The 19,313-nt window shown below is 42.8% G+C and overlaps 1 pseudogene; it reads right to left on the bottom strand.

Moving 5' to 3' along the window:
• Positions 1-528: 528 nt before the first annotated feature.
• LOC125130457 (putative tetratricopeptide repeat protein 41) overlaps positions 529-19,313 on the bottom strand; it is an 86,214-nt pseudogene continuing 67,429 nt past the window's right edge.

Raw genomic sequence — 19,313 nt, 5'->3', positions numbered from 1 at the left:
TTAACAGTTAATAGGTAATATCTTACAAATCACTGATAAAAATGAGAGCCCATTAAAGTGTTTAAAACAGATAAAATATCAAATCCGTGAACTCTAGTACTTTAAACCTACTTTATGGTTTTAGTTTATTCCAGTTGATATCTTTTCTTCCTCATGTTACTTTAAAAAGTTGTGGTGACAGGAACTAAATTTTGTTTACATGAAACATTAATTCATAAATTCATAGATGACAGTAATGTAAAAGTCTCACAATTAGAACTTTTATAACATTGCTTCAATATATTTTTAGCTATAGAATCTTGTAAGATCAACATTCTTCTACCTACCACAGAAACATGAATCATTTAAAAATTGTTCTTTTTAGCTACAATCTGTTACAATATTTTAAGTGGCTAAAAAATAAAATAAAATCCCCAGGCCTCCATTATCTTCATTCCTAAGAGTTTTACAAGAAAATATCTTAGCAAAGAGGTCTAAATAAAGACAAGTAGAAAAAAATTACAGACACGAAAGAGCTCATGATAATTTTTATTTTTTACTAATATCATTTGAGGTCTTCATCAATTTTGTTTCAAAATGAGAACTTCTTGGCAAAAAAAAAAAATTATGAGGAATTGAACTGTCATCTGGGCTATGAAAAAGCCGCTTCTCTGAAATGAGCTCAGATATGGATTCGCAGGGATTATTTGTGCTACAAGACCTCAGCAGGGGATGCTGATAAATTGTGGTCATTTGGCTTTTTTCACTCTTGCTTTTAGCTGACAAAATCCTTTGCTGTGAAAGCTTTGCTGCACCATCCATCTTACCCAAAGATAAACTCTTAGAGGAATAAGCTTTCTTTTTCTTTGTTGCTTCTTTTTCTGGGCCATTCCATCGTTCAGCATTACTTCATGTCTTCCATCGGGTCTTTTCCTCAGCGGAAATGGAAATAACCTCTCATAACCTTTTTCCCTTTTCCCAAAGCATATTTTGATTTATCTGAAATTGTAGTAGGCATCCAGTCCAAGCGTTGAGCCCCCTGTAGCTTATCTGCATTGGTGCACATGGCCGAGCTCACTGTGTTAGAACTCTGAGCGCTGTGGTAGTTTAATTTAAGTGAGTGCTCCCTTAATGAGGTGCTATTCCTAGACCTCCGAATACTGCTGGTTCATGCCTTGAGGCCAACATCTCCTACCCCAAATGTGCTCAGTTTCCCTCAGAAGGCTGCAAATGGTCAAAAGCTGTCAAGAGGTCATTTATAGAACATGAGTAACCCGAAGCACATTTCTTTTTGAGACATAGAACAAAAACTCACTGCAGGATTCCATGGATTGATGAATGAGAAGATCCCAGGTAGGTGGCCCTTAAATCAAGTGACCTGTACAAACAGCCCATGGCCTCCATCATGACTGGATGACAGGAGTGACTTATCAATAATTGACCTGGTGGATATTTGAAAATTAGAATATTAGAATTTTAAAAAATGACTCGTGGCTTAACACATTTAAAAGAGAAGTATAAAAAAACATTTAGAAAAGGTGGCATTGGAACAGCACCTATTGTCCTAGTCCTGCCAAAAACATTTAATCTGAGTCTAATGATCAGAAAACAATCAGGCAACAAGGTCCTATTGCATAGCATACTGCGCTATATGCAATACCTTATAACAGTCTATAATGGAAAAGAATCTGAAAAAGAGTTACGTATAACTAAATCACTTTGCTATACACTAGAAACTAACACAACACCGTAAATCAATTATACTTCAATTTTTAAGAGATACAGGTGTTCCCATCATAGCTCAGCAAGTTAAGAACTTGACTAGTACCCACGAGTACTCAGGTTCGATCCCTGGCCTTGCTCAGTGGGTTGGGGAACCGGCATTGTCATGAGCTGCAGTGTAGGTCGCAGACATGGCTCGGATCCCATGTTGCTGTGGCTGTGGCATAGGCTGGCGGCTACAGCTCCAATTTGACCCCTAGCCTAAGAACTTCCATATGCTGCAGGTGCAAGCCTAAAAAGCAAAAAAAAAAAAAAAAAATGTTGTGCAACTGAAACTAATAAAAAAATTATAAACTGTACATAAATAAAAATTACTGAATTAATTAAAATTTTAAAAATTTAAAAGAAAACAATCAGGCACAAATTGAAGGACATTGGGATGAGGAGAGTAGGGCAGAGCCTGACCTAGGCTCTACAAAAATGTCAGTGTCATTAAAGACAAAACAAGCCCTTCTTAAACATTCTAGACTAAGAGAGACAACCAAATGCAAAGGAAGATCCTCAACAGGATCCTGGATCAAAAAGGAAACAGTTGTGTGGGAGTTCCCACTGTGGCACCATGGGTTAAGAGTCCGACTGAAGTGGCTCAGGTCACTGCAGAGCTGCAGGTTCTACCCCCAGCCCAGCGCAGTGGATTAAAGGATCCAGAGTCACAGCTGTGGTTTGGATTCAATCCCTGGCCCAGGAGCTTCCACATGGCATGGGTGCTGCCATAAAAATTAAAATTAAAAGTTAACAGTTATAAAGAACACTTACTGGGATACCTGGGGACATGTGCAATAGACTGCACATTAGATAATATTCTTTTTGTTTGTTTGTTTTTTGTTTTGTTTTGTTTTTTGTCTTTTTGCTATTTCTTGGGCCGCTCCCGCGGCATATGGAGGTTCCCAGGCTAGGGGGTCTAACCGGAGCTGTAGCTGCCAGCCTATGCCAGAGCCACAGCAACGCGGGATCTGAGCCACGTCTGCAACCTACACCACAGCTCACGGCAACGCCAGATCGTTAACCCACTGAGCAAGGGCAGGGATCGAACCTGCAACCTCATGGTTCCTAGTCGGATTTGTTAACCACTGTGCCACGACGGGAACTCCTAGATAATATTCTTAAGTGATGATTAAATTTCTTGGGCTTCATACTCATCCTGTGCTTATGTAGGGGAATGTCCTGTTCTTGGAAGACGCATGCAGAAATATTTAGAGATGAAAGGGTCACATTTGCAACTCACTTTCAAATGGTCCAGAAAAAATATATATGTTCACATGTGTCAAGGCGTGCGTCTGTGTGTATATGAAAGAGAGAAAGAACACGAATGTGACAAAAATGTGAACAGTTGGTAAACACAGAGGAAGGGTATACAGGTGTTCATTATAGAATGTCAGGTGCCATTGTCAGTAATTTAATATCATTCTCTAAAATGTGTGAAAAGTCAAAAAAAAAAGAGAATTAGTCGATTTGCCAGTGGCATTCATTTATTCACTTTACCCATTTACAAGACTGCTTTTAAGGGGTTACATTTATACTGTTAATTATAAACACAGTGGAAGCCCGGTGGCTGTAGGGCATCAGTCTGAATACACGATAAGAGACTGCTGAGGGCTTACGCCTAAAAAACACTTGACAGATGACAGGGCCAGCATCCCTTTTTTAATAATAACAAACACTGCAGTTTATGTGAGTAATTACTATCTATCAGGCCTGTGTAATCCTGTAAGGTATAAATTATCACCACTTGTCTTTTTTTCTTGTCATTTATTCTTTTGGACACACACAAACACATGATTCAAAAATGAAAATGTGTCAAGATATGAAGTGAAAAGTGTCTCTCCCATCTTGAGCCCCAGCTGTGAAATCTGTGTGTCCTTCCAGAGAATTTTTTTGTACATGTTCATTGACTTAAAAATGAGAAAACTGGAGTTCCCATTATGGCTCAGTGGTAATGAACCCGACTCGTATCCATAAGGACATGGGTTCAATCCCTGGTCCCGCTCAGTGGGCTGCGGTTCTGGTGTTTCGGTGAGCTGTGGTGCAGGTCACAGACACGGCTCAGATCTGGCATTGCTGTGGCTGTGATATAGGCCAGCAGCTGTAGCTCCAATTCGACCCCTAGCCTGGGAACTTCCACATGCCACAGGTGTGGCCCTAAAAAAACAAACAAACAAAAAACAGATGAGAAAACTGAAAGAGGTAAGTAATTTGCTCCAGTTGGTGGCAGAACGATCTTGGGTCACCTTCATCCATGAGTCCAAGCCCTTGACTGCTACATGAGGCTGCCTCTCCCCCATCCTGGACGGTCCTTGTGAGTATCCTCCGTGGCTTCTGTTCTCAGAGATGTTCTCTCTGCAGCTCTGCTTCATGGATCGTAACTCAGAATTATATTGCCCACAGCTTCTGCCAAAATTCTGATGGAGAATTTCAGCTATTGGCTCCCCTAGCAATCCGTGGTTCTTTTTCTTCTTTCTGAATTATTTTCATGACTCCCTCTGAGGTTCCTGGTTGCTTTCCTCTAGCTCAGCAGAAGGAATGTGAATTACCCTGCTCAGGATGGCTACGTTGCCTTGGCCTTAACACGCCTTACAAGGTCAAGGGGAGAACAGCGCCAGAACGTCTTATGTAATAGATGGACAAGAGCTCAGCCTCAGAGGCGCTCTACGTGCCAGTAACCAGGCCTACAGACTGTTCGTTCTGCCCACAGCCCTTGCAGAGTCTGTGACTTGCTGGGAGATTGAGGTGTCACAGACCAGCTGCTGGGGCCCCTGACACACCCTATTTCATGCTTGTGCTCCCCACACTCCCTCTTGGCCACACACCTTGGCCCTTCAGGCCCCTTTGCCCTCATGACCCATTCTGTTCCTGTTCCTATAGCGACCTCAGAACTTTCTCGAACACAATGTGACTCTTTCTGGCAACAAGCATTGTAGTTGCCAGGAAAGGCCATTCTGACCTCAGGTCCAACTGCAGTCCATGCCATCTTTCCGCAGGATCGGTACCAGCTGGGCAGCACTCACCAGCCTGGTCAGTCTTTTCAACCCAGGAACGAGGAAAGACTAGGATGAGTTCATTTACATAGGATAGAAGTCACGGAAACTCCTTCCCACCTCAAATCTTCATTCTAGAAGGGGAAGGAACCTAACTTTTTTTTTTTTTTTTTTGCTGCCCCACAGGCATATGATGTTTCCAGGCTAGAAGTCAGCCTTTGTGACCTAGGCTGCAGCTGTGGCAACTCCAGATCCTTCAACCCTCTGCTCCTTGCCAGGATCGAACCTGTGTCCTGGTGCTGTAAAGATGCTGCCAATCCCGTTGTGCCACAGTGGGAACTCCTTTTTTGTTGTTTTGTTTTGGAGCCTAACTTTTAAGTGCAACACCGTGGTGGTGGTTGTGCAAACATCATCCTCATCATATCTTCAGCATTCACTCTAAAGGCAGAGATTCTTATCCTCTTTTGGCCAGTAAGAAAATTGAGACTTGGAGAGTTTATGTCCACGGGTCCAGAAAAAAAGCAGAACTGGGATTTAAATCCGGGACCCTGGAGCCAAGGACCACAGCTTCTAGAAAAGAGAACACTACTCTCCCTCTCATGGTGGTTCCTGAGGAGATTTTCTATAAACACACAGCTAGGAAGGAACCATCAACTGCCTTGGGCAGGTGGCACTTCTGGGCAGCCACGCCCACCGCACTTCCAAGGGGGCGGGAGCCTGGGTGAGAATGAGGAGAAGGCTCCCACTAACTACCTTCCTTGACACTGTGTTCTCAGCGTTTAAATGCTAAGGTTTCCTGGTTCCCCACCACCCCCTTTTTCCCAGTGCTTAATATTAAAAACAAAGTAGGATCTTTATTATTTCCTCAGAGGAAAAAAGACATATTTTATCCAAAGAATTGTGGTTTTTTGTTTGTTTGTTTGTTTTTGCTTTTTAGGACCGTGACCCCTGCATATGGAGGTTCCCAGTCTAGCGGTCTAATCGGAGCTGTAGCCGCCAGCCTAGACCGCAGCCACAGCAATGCCAGATCAAAGCCATGTCTGTGACCTACACCACAGCTCAGGGCAACAGCAGATCCCCGACCCACTGAGCAAGGCCAGGGATGGAACGAGAATCCTCATAGATATTAGTCAGCCTTTTTACTGCGTGACAAACGGAACTCCCAATTCTACTGAAATTTAAGCCTGTTCCTCTGGCTTCATATAATATTTGCTGTCTCCTAATAGGTGGATTTTTACAATGCCAGTCCTGTGTTCCTTTCCTCCCCGGGCCCATGACTGTAATTCACGTTGTTGTCACCAGGTAACAAGGGAAATCATAGGTGTTGGTGGAAAGCCCCAGAAGTTTCCCTGAAGGAGTCCAGACTCTGTGGACACAGCTTTTCCCCTATGCTGGGAGCGAATGGGTTAACTGGAGACAATCCCAGGCTCTGCTCTCCCTGTGAAGACGGGCTGCAAAAGTGTAGAGGAAGGATTATGCAGTCTCTAAAGGGTCTTTGCGGGAAGTTTCTTTTTGTTTGATGAGTATGCTATGTCTCAAGTTTCTTTGTCAGAAGTCCTTCAGTTTGAGAAATTAAGCTTGTTCATTCTTTTAAAAAATGTGTACCTAGAAACAGATTGAGGAAGAAAGTTGTCATTGTCTCACATGAAGTAAAAGGTTACAATGGCATGTTTCCATGGCCCTGCAATTTCTGCCCTGGAGAAAACAATAAAAGGTTATGCGGGGGAGTTCCCATCATGGCTCAGTGGTTAGCAAACCCGACTAGCATCCAGGAGGATGCAGGTTCGATTCCTGGCCTCACTCAGTGGGTTGAGGATCCGGCGTTGCTGTGAGCTGTGGTGTAGGTCACAGAAGCTGCTTGGATCCTGTGTTGCTGTGGCTGTGGTGTAGGCTGGCGGCTATAGCTCCGATTCGAGCCCTAGCCTGGGAACCTCCATGTGCTGCAAGTGCGGCCCTAAAAAGACAAAAAGACAAAAAAAAAAAGTTATGTGGGGTTGGGGGTGTCTTTCCTGCTACTGCCTCCACTGAGACCACTGGCTAGTCTGTCAGAGGGACCTGGCTGCAGGTGGCAGGCAGCGACCTCTGTCTTCTGCCCCGGGTACTGCATAAGCTCACTCTACCAATTCAAGGGACTGGGCCTCTGCAGACCCCACCTTTGAATAGAGGGAGCAGATTCGTTGTTCTCTTGCACAGGCTTTTGTCCCTACAATTCCCCCCAAACTAAGAGTTCCCTGTGATGGTTATGTTGCTAAATGCAACGGTCTGTTCTCCACCTGGTGGTCAGCTCTCAGTCCTCTTCCTTCTTGGCTTCTGTGATTTTATTGACTCTCTGCCTACTTCCAGAGCCATTCTTCATCCTTTGCTACAACCCTTTCCTCTGCTAGCTCCTTAAATATAGCATTCTCCCAAGTTCTATCTCCTGCCATCTTCTTGTCTTACATTCTCCTTGGCTCTTGCTACAATTCTACATGGTTGGGTCACCATGTGGGTACTAAGGACTTCCAACATGTTTTTCTCCAGCCTAGTTTTCTAGCTCCTAAGTACCAGACTCATATATTCTTCTGCATACTGAGTGTCTCCACTCAGAGAAGAGATGCAAACTCAAGGCCCCTAATTAGTTCACCATGGCTCCAATCCCCCCCCCCAACCTCGTGCCTCCTGCCTTAGAATGGTGACAGCACCATCCACCCAGTTGCGCTGGCCTTGGGTTCAGCCATAAACTGGGGAATGCCTCCGACTCCTCCCTATTCCTCCCCTCCCACACTCAACCAAGCACTGGGCCCTGCTGGATTCACCTAAGAAGTCGCAAGTACGACCCCTTCTCGCCACTTCTCCTGTTCCTCTCTTAGTGAACACAGCAGAGTCTCCAGTCTCCCCTCAACCAATTCCATCCTCTATTCAGCCACGAGAATGGTGTATCCAAAATAGAAATCTACGCATGACCCTTAGTGCTGGAAACCCTGCAGACCTCCCCTGCTGAGCCCTTTAACGTGGTGGGAAAGCTTCTCCATGCCCTACACCCCCTGGCTTGGCCAACATCACCTCCCAGTCGTCCTCACTCCAGAGGCTCACACCACCCTGAGCCACCCTCCCTTGCCTTTGTCCATGCTACTCTTTCTCGCTTGAAATGTTCTTCCTCACCTTCTCTACCAGACAAACACCTGTCAGCCAGCCAGGTCATCTTCTCTGGACAGTCTTATTTGTCTCTTTTCTATGCTTCCCTACACCCTCTATCACAGCACATTTCACGCTGGATTTCAGTCCTTTTATGTGCTTATCTTCCTAAAAAGACCACAAACTCCTAGAGCCCACAAATGTACAAAGAGCACAGGATCTAGGGAGCTAGATTCCACGTCGAAAGTCTACTGCCTACCAGCTGCAAGGTTTCAGAAGGTCAATAGGTCTTTCGGAGCCTCAGTGATTCTGACATCTAATTGAGAGGACGCCCTGGTCAGCCGCACCGAGGCAAATCATCTGGCATATCTGCTCTTTCCTCAGCTGTGAAGTGGATGAGTAATACCTAGAGGCCCTTCCAGGTCTGAAAGTTTTCTAAGCTTATAAAGGATATTTGACATTTTCTTGCAACCAAGAGCACGTATGAATTTCTAACCTGTCAAAAATTATTAAACATACACAGCAAGTAAAAAAGGAAGCTCTGACTGGAGTTCCCATCGTGGCACAGCAGAAACAAGACTAACTAGGAACCATGAGGTTGCGGGTTCGATCCCTGGCCTCACTCAGTGGGTTAAGGATCCAGCATTGCCGTGAGCTGTGGTGTGGGTCGCAGACGCGGCTCAGATCCCACGTTGCTGTGGCTGTGGTGTAGGCCGGTGGCTACAGCTCCGATTAGACCCCTAGCCTGGGAACCTCCATATGGTGGTTCCTAAAAGGACAAAAAGACAAAATAACAATAATAATAATAATAATAAATTAAAAAATAAAAGGAAGCTCTGCTAACAGACATAACCAAGGCTTTTTATTTCCTCTGCAAAACTTTCTACCTGATGCCCAGGGCACATTAAATGCCTGCCACTAGCAAGGTCATCTTGCCACTGTGCTGGCACACTCTGTTCCTAACTGTTGGGTTCTAGCATGACCAAGAGTCAACTGGGTTTGTCAGTCTAACTTTGGTAAATGAATTAGTAACATGGTACAAACGAGTAACATGTGAGTGTGAATGCAAGAGTGTTGTTTTCAATGAAAAACAAGCTGAATGCTCTGGAGTTCTCTCAAATTATGACTGAACAAGAAAACTGTAAAAGACCGAAGGTGAGAAAGGCAGCAATCTGGAAGGATCCTGCCCAGAAGCCTCAAAATTGCCTAAGTTCTTACCCTACAGAAACCAACATTTGAAATTGGGGGTGATGCATTTTGAGAAAGATAACATCTAATGCCAAACAGAGGACCCATTAAAAACAAAGATCTTGACTCTAACGTTTAAGTTAAAATTAAAATGTAACATTGGCCTGTATCACTTATCTGACTTTTAAAAAATGTTTGGCCATGCCCGTGGCAGGCAGAAGTTCCCAGGCCAGGGACTGAGCCACAGCAGTGACAATGTTGAGTCCTTAGCCAGCAGGCCACGAGAGCTCCGTGACTTTTTGGATTAAAGGACCTCTTGCTACAGAGAACTGGACTCTGGCTGAACCAAGCAGTTTAAAATCAAATGAGGAAAAAAGGACTGATTCGTGCCACTGAAATCTCGTGCCATTAGAGCCTTTGTTTAATTTCTTCCTTCAAATGTGACTGAATGCTTGACATTTCTTCTGTAACAGAATCCCAGGGAGAGGGAAGTAACATAATATGCCTCTGCCATCCTTCACCCCAAATAAAAAATACAGTAGAGAACCCTCAGCTCGATAGGCTGGAATATGAAAGGCCATTTCTGGGTTTTCCTCCCACTGGAATGATTTCTCAACAGGCTGATTTAAATACTTATCAGAGAAGGAGAGCAAAACAGGTTGGTCTGTGTCAGCGGTAGCAGGGGACATATGTCAAAAAACCCACTTTTCATGTCAGGATTAGTACTAAAATCTCTAGAATTAGTAGCTTTATTAGGTTAAGATTTGTTCTTGAAACTGGATCAAAATTGAGAGAAGACAAGCCGGAACGGAAATATGGAACAGAAGGAGATTTCACTTTTGAAGAATTGCCTCAAGAAAATGTGGTCAGTAGAAAAGGCAAACTTTAGGATTACCGCCCTTTCCCAAATCCATCACTTTAATATATGTTTATGACAATCTCATGCATTAAAATGCTGGGAGTATAATTCAAATCTGAATGATCACTGCTGAAAGCCCACTATTTTCATACCCATTAGAAGATTATATTGTATTCTATATACAATGGAATATTAACCAACCATTAAAAGAATGAAATAATGCCATTTGCAGCAACATGGATGCATCTAGAAATTATCGTACCAAGTAAAGAGAGTCATAAAGAGAAAGAATATCATATGATATCACTTACATGTGGAATCTAAAGTATGCACAGATGAACTTACCTGTAAAACAGATTCCTAGACATAGAGAACAGGTTTGGGATTGCCAAGGTGGGAGGGGCAGGGGGTTGGATTGCGAATATTGGGAGTTTGGGATTAGCAGATGCAAAGTATTGTGTATGGAATGAATAAACAACAAGATCCTATTGTGTAGCCCTGGGACCTATATTCAATATCCTGTAATAAACCACAATAGAAAAGAATCCGAAAAGGTGTGTGTGTGTGTGTTTGTGTGTGATTCACTTTGCTATAAACCAGAAACCACAACATTGTAAATCACCTATACTTCAATTTAAAAAAAAAAAGCGTTCTTTGAGATCCTTTATGACACTGGATATACACAGTTATTTCAGCATTAGGTGTGAGAAATCTCCTGTGATGACAGTGTTGGAGGAATGAAGGACCCTAAGTTCCTAACACTGCCTTACTTTGCAAAAGCCCTGTACTGGTTCTCCACTGCCCTTAAGGTAACATCCCAAACTCCTTGGCCAGGCCTGGTGGCCTGTGACAGGCTCCGACACCTTTCTGACATCCCCCTTGTGCACCTTCTCCCCTGCATTGATCTCTGCAACCTAGCCCCACTGGCCTTTTTGGTTCCTTCCAGATATGCAAATTCTGTTCCTGCTGCCTAGATGACTCCCTTCCCTCACCACCACTTTCCATAACAAGCAGATCCTCCTCTTTCAGATTCAGTGTCCATATCGCTGCCTAAGAAGCACCCCGGACCCATCCTCCCCTCCATTAACAGATCAGTATTCCCTGTTAGCATGTGCATTTTGCCATGACAGCGCTTTGCACAATTGTTCAGCCATTGTGTATTTAGTTGTCCAGCTACCGTCTCTATAGTGGCATTTCCACAACTGCAGCTAGACAGTCTTGTATTTAGTTGTCTGACAGCTCTTGGCCTCAGTGTGAGCTCAGTGGAGGCAGTGTGGGTCTCTACCTGTCCTGTCCACTGCTATATCACCAGGAACTAAAACAGAGACTGTCATCTGACAAAGATTATCTTGTTGACCAAACTCTACTTAGGCTCTCTGAGCTCTTTTTCAACTAGGCTTGACTTTTGGGCTTCTTTGTTTATCTCTACATAGTCTGATTTTAGCAAGAACCCTGCTAAATAAGTTTAGCCATCCTTGACACCTGATCACCCTCAGTATCTAGTCAGTTTTCTCATCTTCCACCATTCCTCAGGTACTGTCTGATCACCCTGGTCTGCCTTTAGTAAGAATCCTGTTGGGTTCATTTAGCCAGAATTCACCTTACCCTTGGTGCTGCCTCTTAGCAATTTTCTATCCACAGACACCCACCCTTCTCCTTGGCTATAAATTCCCCCTTGCCCATGTTATCTGTACTGATGTCTCTTTTCCACTATTGGAATAGTCCTGAATAAAATTTTTTTACTGCTTTAAGGTGCAATAAATTTTGTTGAATGAATGATACAGGTAATCAACATTAAAATATCCTTAATAGGAGTTCCATTGTGGCACAGTGGTTAATGAATCCGACTAGGAACCATGAAGTTGCCCTTGCTCAGTGGGTTAAGGATCTGGCGTTGCCGTGAGCTGTGGTGTAGGTTGCAGACGCGGCTCGGATCCCGTATTGCTATGGCTCTGGCGTAGGCCAGTGGCTACAGCTCCGACTCGACCCCTAGCCTGGGAACCTCCATATGCCGCGGGAGCAGCCCAAAGAAATAGCAAAAAGACAAAAAATAATAATAATAATAATAAAATAAAATATCCTTAATAATCAGTACTTGCTTTTCTAAAGTGGAAGGCTAAATTCTAATTAGCAAAGGCATTTCCTCCATTATACATTCATTCATTTGGCAGATTTTGATTGAGCAACTATGTGCCAGCTACTGTTCTAGGAGCTGGGCATATAATGGTGGAGAAGACAGATCAAGTCTCTTATTTTTTAGCAAGAGAGGAAGATTTTTTTTAAAACTACTAAGACCTACATAGACATTTCTCCAAAGAAGACATGCAGATAACCAACAGGTACATTAAAAGATGCTCAACATCACTAATTATTAGAGAAGTGCAAATCAAAACTGCAATGAGATATCACCTCGAACTGGTCAGAATGGCCATCATCAAAAAGTCTACAAATGGGAGTTCTTTGTGGCTCAGTGGGTTAAGGATCTGGTATTGTCACAGCTGTGGTGCCTGGGAACTTCAGCATGCGGTGAGCACTGCCAAAAAATAAAAATAAAAACCTACAAATAATGCTGGAAAGGGTGTGGAGAAAAGAGAACCTTCCTACACCGTTAGTGGGAAATGTAAACTGGTATGACCACTATGGAAAACACTATGGAGATTCTTTAAAAAAAAAAAACTAAAAATAGAGCTACCATATTATCCAGCAATCCCACTCAAGCACATTTATCTGGAAGACAAAAATTCTAAGTCAAAAGGTACATGCATCCCAATGTTCCTAGTAGCACTAATTATAATAGCCAAGACATGGAAGCAACCTAAATATCCATCAACAGATGAATGGATAAAGAAGATATGGCATGCATATACAATGACATATTACTCATCCATAAAAAGAAGAATGAAATAATGCCATTTGTAGCAACATGGATGGACCTAGAGATTATCATACTAAGTAAAGTAAGTCAGAGAAAGACAAATATCATATGATATCATGTATATGTAGAATCTAAAAAAATGATGCAAATGAGCTTATTTACAAAACAGAAATATATTCACATACATAGAAAACAAATTTATGGTTATCAAAGGGAAAATACAATGGAGAGGGATGGATTAGGGGTTTGAGATGGCATATGCACACTATTGTATGTGGAATGGATGGTCAATGAGGATCTGCCGTGTAGCACAGGGAATTCTACTCAATATTCCATGATAACCGATAGGAAAAGAATCTGAAAAAGAATGGATAAGTGTATATGTATAACTGAATCACTTTGCTATACAGCAGAAATCAACACAACATTTATAAAATCAACCAAAATTCAATAAAACTTTAAAAGTAATACTTGAAAATATAAAACTCCTAGGAGAAAACATAGCAGAAAAACTCCTTGATAACAGTCTTGGCAATGATAGTTTGGATGTGACACCAAAAGCACAAGAAACAAAGCAAAAATAAACAAGTGGGACTACATCAAACTAAAAAGCTTTCATACAGCAAAGACAAGAATCAATAAAACAAAAAGCAATCTGTGGAAAGAACAAAATATGGGCAAAGCACCTATCTGATAAGGGGTGAATATTCAAAATATATAAGGAACTTATACAATTTAATAGCAAAGAAAACCAAGTAATCCAATTAAAAAATGGATAAGGAACAGGAATAGACATTTTTTTCAAAGAAGACGTAAAAATGGCCAACAAATATCTGAAAAGGTCCTCAGCATCACTAATCACCAGGAAATGCAAATCAAAACCACAATAGCGCTCACCTGACACCTTTCAGAATGGCTGTTGTCAAACAGCCAAGAGTTAACAAGTGTGGACAAGGACGTGGGAAAAGGGAACATTTGTTGCTGAGAAGGTAAATTGGTGCAGCCACTATGGAAAACAGAATGGAGGCTCTTCAAATCCTTCAAAATAGAACAACCATGGAGTTCCCATTGTGGCTCGGTGGTTAATGAACCCGACTAGTAACCATGAAGTTGTGGGTTCGATCCCCGGCCTCGCTCAGTGGGTGAAGGATCTGACATTGCCGTGAGCTGCGGTGTGGGTTGCATCTGTGGCTCAAATCCTGTGTTGCTGTGGCTGTGGTGTAGTCCGGCAGCTGCAGCTCCGATTAGACCCCTAGCCTGGGAATTGCCATATGCCACAGGTGCAGCCCTAAAAAGACAAAAAGACAAAAGAAAAAAAAAAAGAACTACCATATGACCTAGTAACCCTACTCCTGAGTATACATCCAAAAGAAATGAAATCAGTCTCTCAAAGGAATATCTGCATCCCACTGTTCACTGAGGCATTAATCACAACAGCCAAGATATGGAAACAACCTAAGTATCTGTTCAAGGATGAATGAGAGATGAATGGATAAAGAAAATGTGACCGATACAGATATCACATAGCTATCCCTTTTCTCTTTATATCTAAAGTATTTTAAAACAAATCTCAAGCATGTCCCTTAGTCCTTACATACTTCAGTATGTATCTCTAAATAATATAGGCAATTTTATTATCATGCAACCCAGTGAATATTATTCAGCCATAAAATAGAAGGAAATCTTGCCACTTGCAACCACGTGGATGCACTTGAAGGATATTATGCTACATGAAATAAGCCAGACAGAGAAAGACAAATACTGTTATGACCTCAATTATATGTGAAATCTAAAATTGAACTCAAAGAAGCAAAGTGTAAAACGGTGGTTGCCAGAGGCTGGAGGAGCTGGGGAAGTGGGAGATGGTGGTTAAAGGGCACAAGCCTTCAGTTATCAGATGAAAAAGTTCTGGGGAGCTAATGTATGGCTGGGTGACTATAGTTAACGACACTAAATAGCATACTTGAAAGGTGCTAAGAGAGCCTATCTTAAGCATTCTTACCACACCCACAAAAAGGTAACTGTGTCAGGTGATAGAGGTATCACTAACATTGTGGTAATCATTTCACAAACTCTATGAAGATCAAATCATCAGGTTGTATACTTTAATATATATTATTTTGTCAATAGAAATAAATAAATAAGCAAAAAAAAAAAGTCACAAATAATAAATGCTGGAGAGGGTGTGGAGAAAAGGGAACCTTCCAACACTATTGGTGGAAATGTAAGTTGGTTCAGCCACTATGGAGAACAGTATAGAGGTTCCCTTAAAAATTAAAAATATAGTTGCCATAGGATCCTGCAGTCCTGCATGTATCTGAAAGAGACAAAAACTCTAATTCGAAAGGTTCCTACACCCCAGTGTTCACAGCAGCACTATTTATAATAGCCAAAACATGTAAGCAACCTAAATGTCCATTGACAGATGAATGGATAAAGAAGACGTGGTATATATACTACAATGGAATATTACTCATCCATAAAAAATAATGACATAATGCCATTTTCAGCAACATGGATAGACCTAGAGATTACTATATTATGTAAATCAGACAGAGAAAGACAATTTGATTTATACATGGAATATGTGGAATCTAAAAAAAAAATGGTGCAGTAGTTCCATTGTGGCTCATCAGGTTAAGGATCTGACACTGTCACTGCTGTGGCTCTAGTTATAGCTGTGGTACAGGTTTGATCCTTGGGCTGGGAACTTCTGTATGCCATGGGTGCAGCAAAAAAATTTAAAAAATGATACAAATTAACTTATGTACAAAATAGAAATAGACAAACAAAGGGGAAAGGTGGGGAGGGATAAATTAGGAGTTTGAGATCAGCTGACTCAACCCACTATGCATAAAACAGGCAAATGAGGACCTACTGTATAGCATAAGGAACAACACTCAATGTCTTATAATAACCTATAATGGAAAAGAATCTGGAAAAGAACATATTACATACATGTGTATGTAACTGAATCACTGCTGTGCACCTGACACATTTTAAATCAACCACACTTTGCTGTGCACCTTACACATTTTAAATCAACTACACCTCAATTTTTTAATGTCATTAAAAAACCAGTAAACGAATACCTAAGTTTAGCTAGTGCTAAATGCTATGAAGAAAAAGGGAACTGAGTGAAAAGGTAATGAGAGTGGGGGTTCATTTAACAGGACAGACGGGGACTTCACTTGGCTCTGAAATTGTACACAGACTTTAGACAGCCTAGCTGAGTTCTAGATAATTCTCTTTCTGTTTTTTTTCTTTCTATGGCTGCATCTGCGGCATATGGAAGTTCCCAGGCTAGGGGTCAAATTAGAGCTGCAGCTGCAGGCCTACCCCAGCAACGCCGGATCGGAGCCGCATCTGTGATCTACACTGGGCCAGGGATTGAACCAGGATCCTCCCAGACACTATGCGGGGTTCTTAACTCGCTGAGCCACAACAGGAACTCCTCCATAATGCTAAAGAGTTTCTAAAACAATCTCCTAACTAGGACTAGCCCATGAGAGGGTCATTAGCCCCAAGCCTTCTTCGGTCTTAAATCTCTAATTGTCCACAGGCAGGACTGCCTTGGAATCTGTGTGCTCACCAGGACTTGTTTTCTTGCTTCACCTCCTGTCCCCCCTTTCTCACAGCCCCCCGACAGCTCCCCACTGGTCTCCTCCCATCTTGTTTATTCCTACTTGTGTTCACACAGATCCCCTGTCTAGACGTGCCCCCTTCTCTGCCAACTCGCGCTCTCCGTCATCCTTAAGCGTCCCACCCGAGGGGCTCTTCCCGGAAAACCTCCCACTTCTGACCCTGCCCCCCTTAACCGTAAACGTGCAACAGGAACCCTGCAGGGAGCCTCGAAGAGCCCTACACCCGTGTGTTACAGATGGTGCCCAGACAGACCCGCACCTGAGCACCTGTGCCCTGGCCGAGGTCACGTAACATTACGGCCAGGCTGAAACTAAAACCCAGTTCGATCTCCTCTGTTTACAGCTGTGGCGTAGGTTCGATCCTCGGTCTGGGGAACTTTCACATGCGGCCAAAAAAAAAGGCAGTGCAGACTTTAAAGAGGGTCACTTAATGCCTAATGTTCCATAACATTTACTACACAGGCCCCAAGACTTCTTTAAACATGACTGATGATGAGGCCTGATTACATGCGGCTCTGGCTTCCTTCTTAACTTGTGGAGTCCCGCAGGCACATTCCATGTAGACAGATATTTTCCATCAGAGCCAGTTCAAAGGACCAGGATATGCCACCCCAAAGCAGGCCACACTGACGTTAGAATTACTGTGAGCCGAGCCGAGGCATTTGAGTTCCTGAGATGTCTCACGTGCCTAAACGCAGAGCCTCCCAAAAGGACTCAAGTGTTCGAAGTCCCCTCCCTGGAAGGTTAGGAAGCTGGCCCCAGACCCAGACAGACACTATCACCAACTACCCTTTCCTCTATTCTCCTAAGGGCTGATTTACCCTTCCAGAGATTCACCTGCTTTCCCACGAGTGCCCTTTCCCCCCTGCTTCTTCCCTGCTAAGACAGTATATAGACCCCAAGTTAGAGCCACCCCATAGGGTTGCTCCTCACCGAGTGGTGTGTAAGTGTGACGCACACACGAGTAAATTTCTGTTCGATTTTTCTCCTGTTAATCAACCGTTTCTCAAGCTAATTTTATTTTTATTTATTTTTTTTCATGATAGACTAACTATATTCCTTCCAAATTCAAGTTCTTTCTATCTACAGTGGACTTAATTGAGAGTGTTAACTCTCCCTTTCTACATTTTATCCATTTCCCATTCTTTTTTTTTTTTCTTAGGGCCACACTAGTGGCATATGGAAGTTCCCAGGCCAGGGGTCAAATCGGAACTGCAGCTGCTGGCCTACACCACAGCCACAGCACTCAGGCTAATTTTAAAGGGTCCCAGCAGGAGAAACCTTAGGAGGGTAGAGAAAAAAAATTTTTTTTTCTCCCCTACAGTTTTGGTGATAAAGGTGGGATTCTATCATCTAAGACATCTTGCTTGGTCAGAAGCTGTAGTTAAGAGATCCGTGGCCTCTGACAAAAGTCGTAGAAGATAAAACTTCTCACCAAAATCAGCCTCCTAGATCTCTGTCTGCTGGGTCAGGTGGAAAGAGGAGGATACTGAAAATCCGTCTTTTCAACTTAGTTTTCAGGCTCAGCCAGGAACTCTAAGAGAATGGAGGAAAAGCTTTCCCGCCCCGCATAGGCAAACTAAAAACACGTTGAAGAACAGCTGATTCTGAGGTCTCCATAAACTTAGTCTACTTTCCCTCCCCAGGCCCTCATTCTCCTGTTCTGAAGCTCTCCATCGGCTCTTACCACCAGAGATTGAAACAAAAGCACAAGAATCCTGCCTTGACAGCTGAACTAACCATTCACAACTTTCCTGTGAGCCTGGAGTGGGCCTTATGTGAAATGAGCCAACTACCATTACCAGCAGGTGAGAAAAACAACAAAATAGTGGCAAGGAAGTAGTCCTTACAGAAAAAATACTTGGTTATAACCACATTGAAAATTGACTGCAGGGAGTTCTCATTGTGGCTCAGCGGAAATGAATCTGACTAGCATCCATGAGGATGCAGGTTCAATCCCTGGCCTTGCTCAACAGGTTAAAGATCCGGCATTGCTGTGAGCTATGGTGTAGGTCACAGATGCCACCAGGATCTGACCTTGCTGTGGCCATGGTGTAAGCCAGTGGCTACAGCTCTGATTCAACCCCTAGCCTGGGAACCTCCACAGGCTGAGGGGGTGGCCCTAAAAAAGAAAAAAGAAAAAAAAAAAAACAGTGAAAAAGAAAATTGACTGCAAAATAGAAGCCCATTGTAAAGGCTTATGAAGTCATAAAAGCACTGCAATTGCCATTACAGATGCGTCCTTGTCAGAAAATAAACAAATATAGTATACTTTCATCATAGAGAGGCCACCAAAACTGGTAATAAAAAATTATATGACGTAACCAGATCAGGTATACTGAAACTATGTACCAGACCCTAAAGCTTCGTGTTTTGAAGTAAAAGACCTTTCCTTTAGCCTCCCAGGCCTCCCCTCGGTCTCAAAAGGCTGACTCAAGAGTTAATGATTAGGAAATACTGTTACAGTTAAAAACTAGTTAAAACAGTCTCTATTCCATTATGTCCTGCCTTGGCCCAGGAACGCAGTACTAATGTTTACTTTCGAGTTAGAGTTATATTGCCCCTAGTGTCTGGATTTTCACAAAAGATCTCTTCCTTGATTAATTGCTTTCTTTTACTAATGGTTACTTTCCAGGTAGAGTTCTATTGCACCCAGTGTTTTCTTTTGTAATGGAAACACTCCCTGACACCCCTTCCCTGCAAGCCATCTTCACACCAGAGAGCAGGTCAAGGAACCATAACCTCAGAGACAATCAGAAACCATCCCCAGACCCATCTGACAGCTCGGAAATGATCCATGGATGAAGAATAATATAAATACCGTAATCAAGAACCCTGGCTTCTGAAACCTATAAAATCCGTTGCTTTCCCCCCTCTCAAGTCAGGACATAGTTTTG

Source organism: Phacochoerus africanus, chromosome 7 (assembly GCF_016906955.1).
Source record: "Phacochoerus africanus isolate WHEZ1 chromosome 7, ROS_Pafr_v1, whole genome shotgun sequence".
Classification (NCBI taxonomy): Eukaryota; Metazoa; Chordata; class Mammalia; order Artiodactyla; family Suidae; genus Phacochoerus; species Phacochoerus africanus.
Note: the sequence above shows the minus strand (reverse complement) of the source record. Positions and strands in the feature narration are given on the sequence as shown.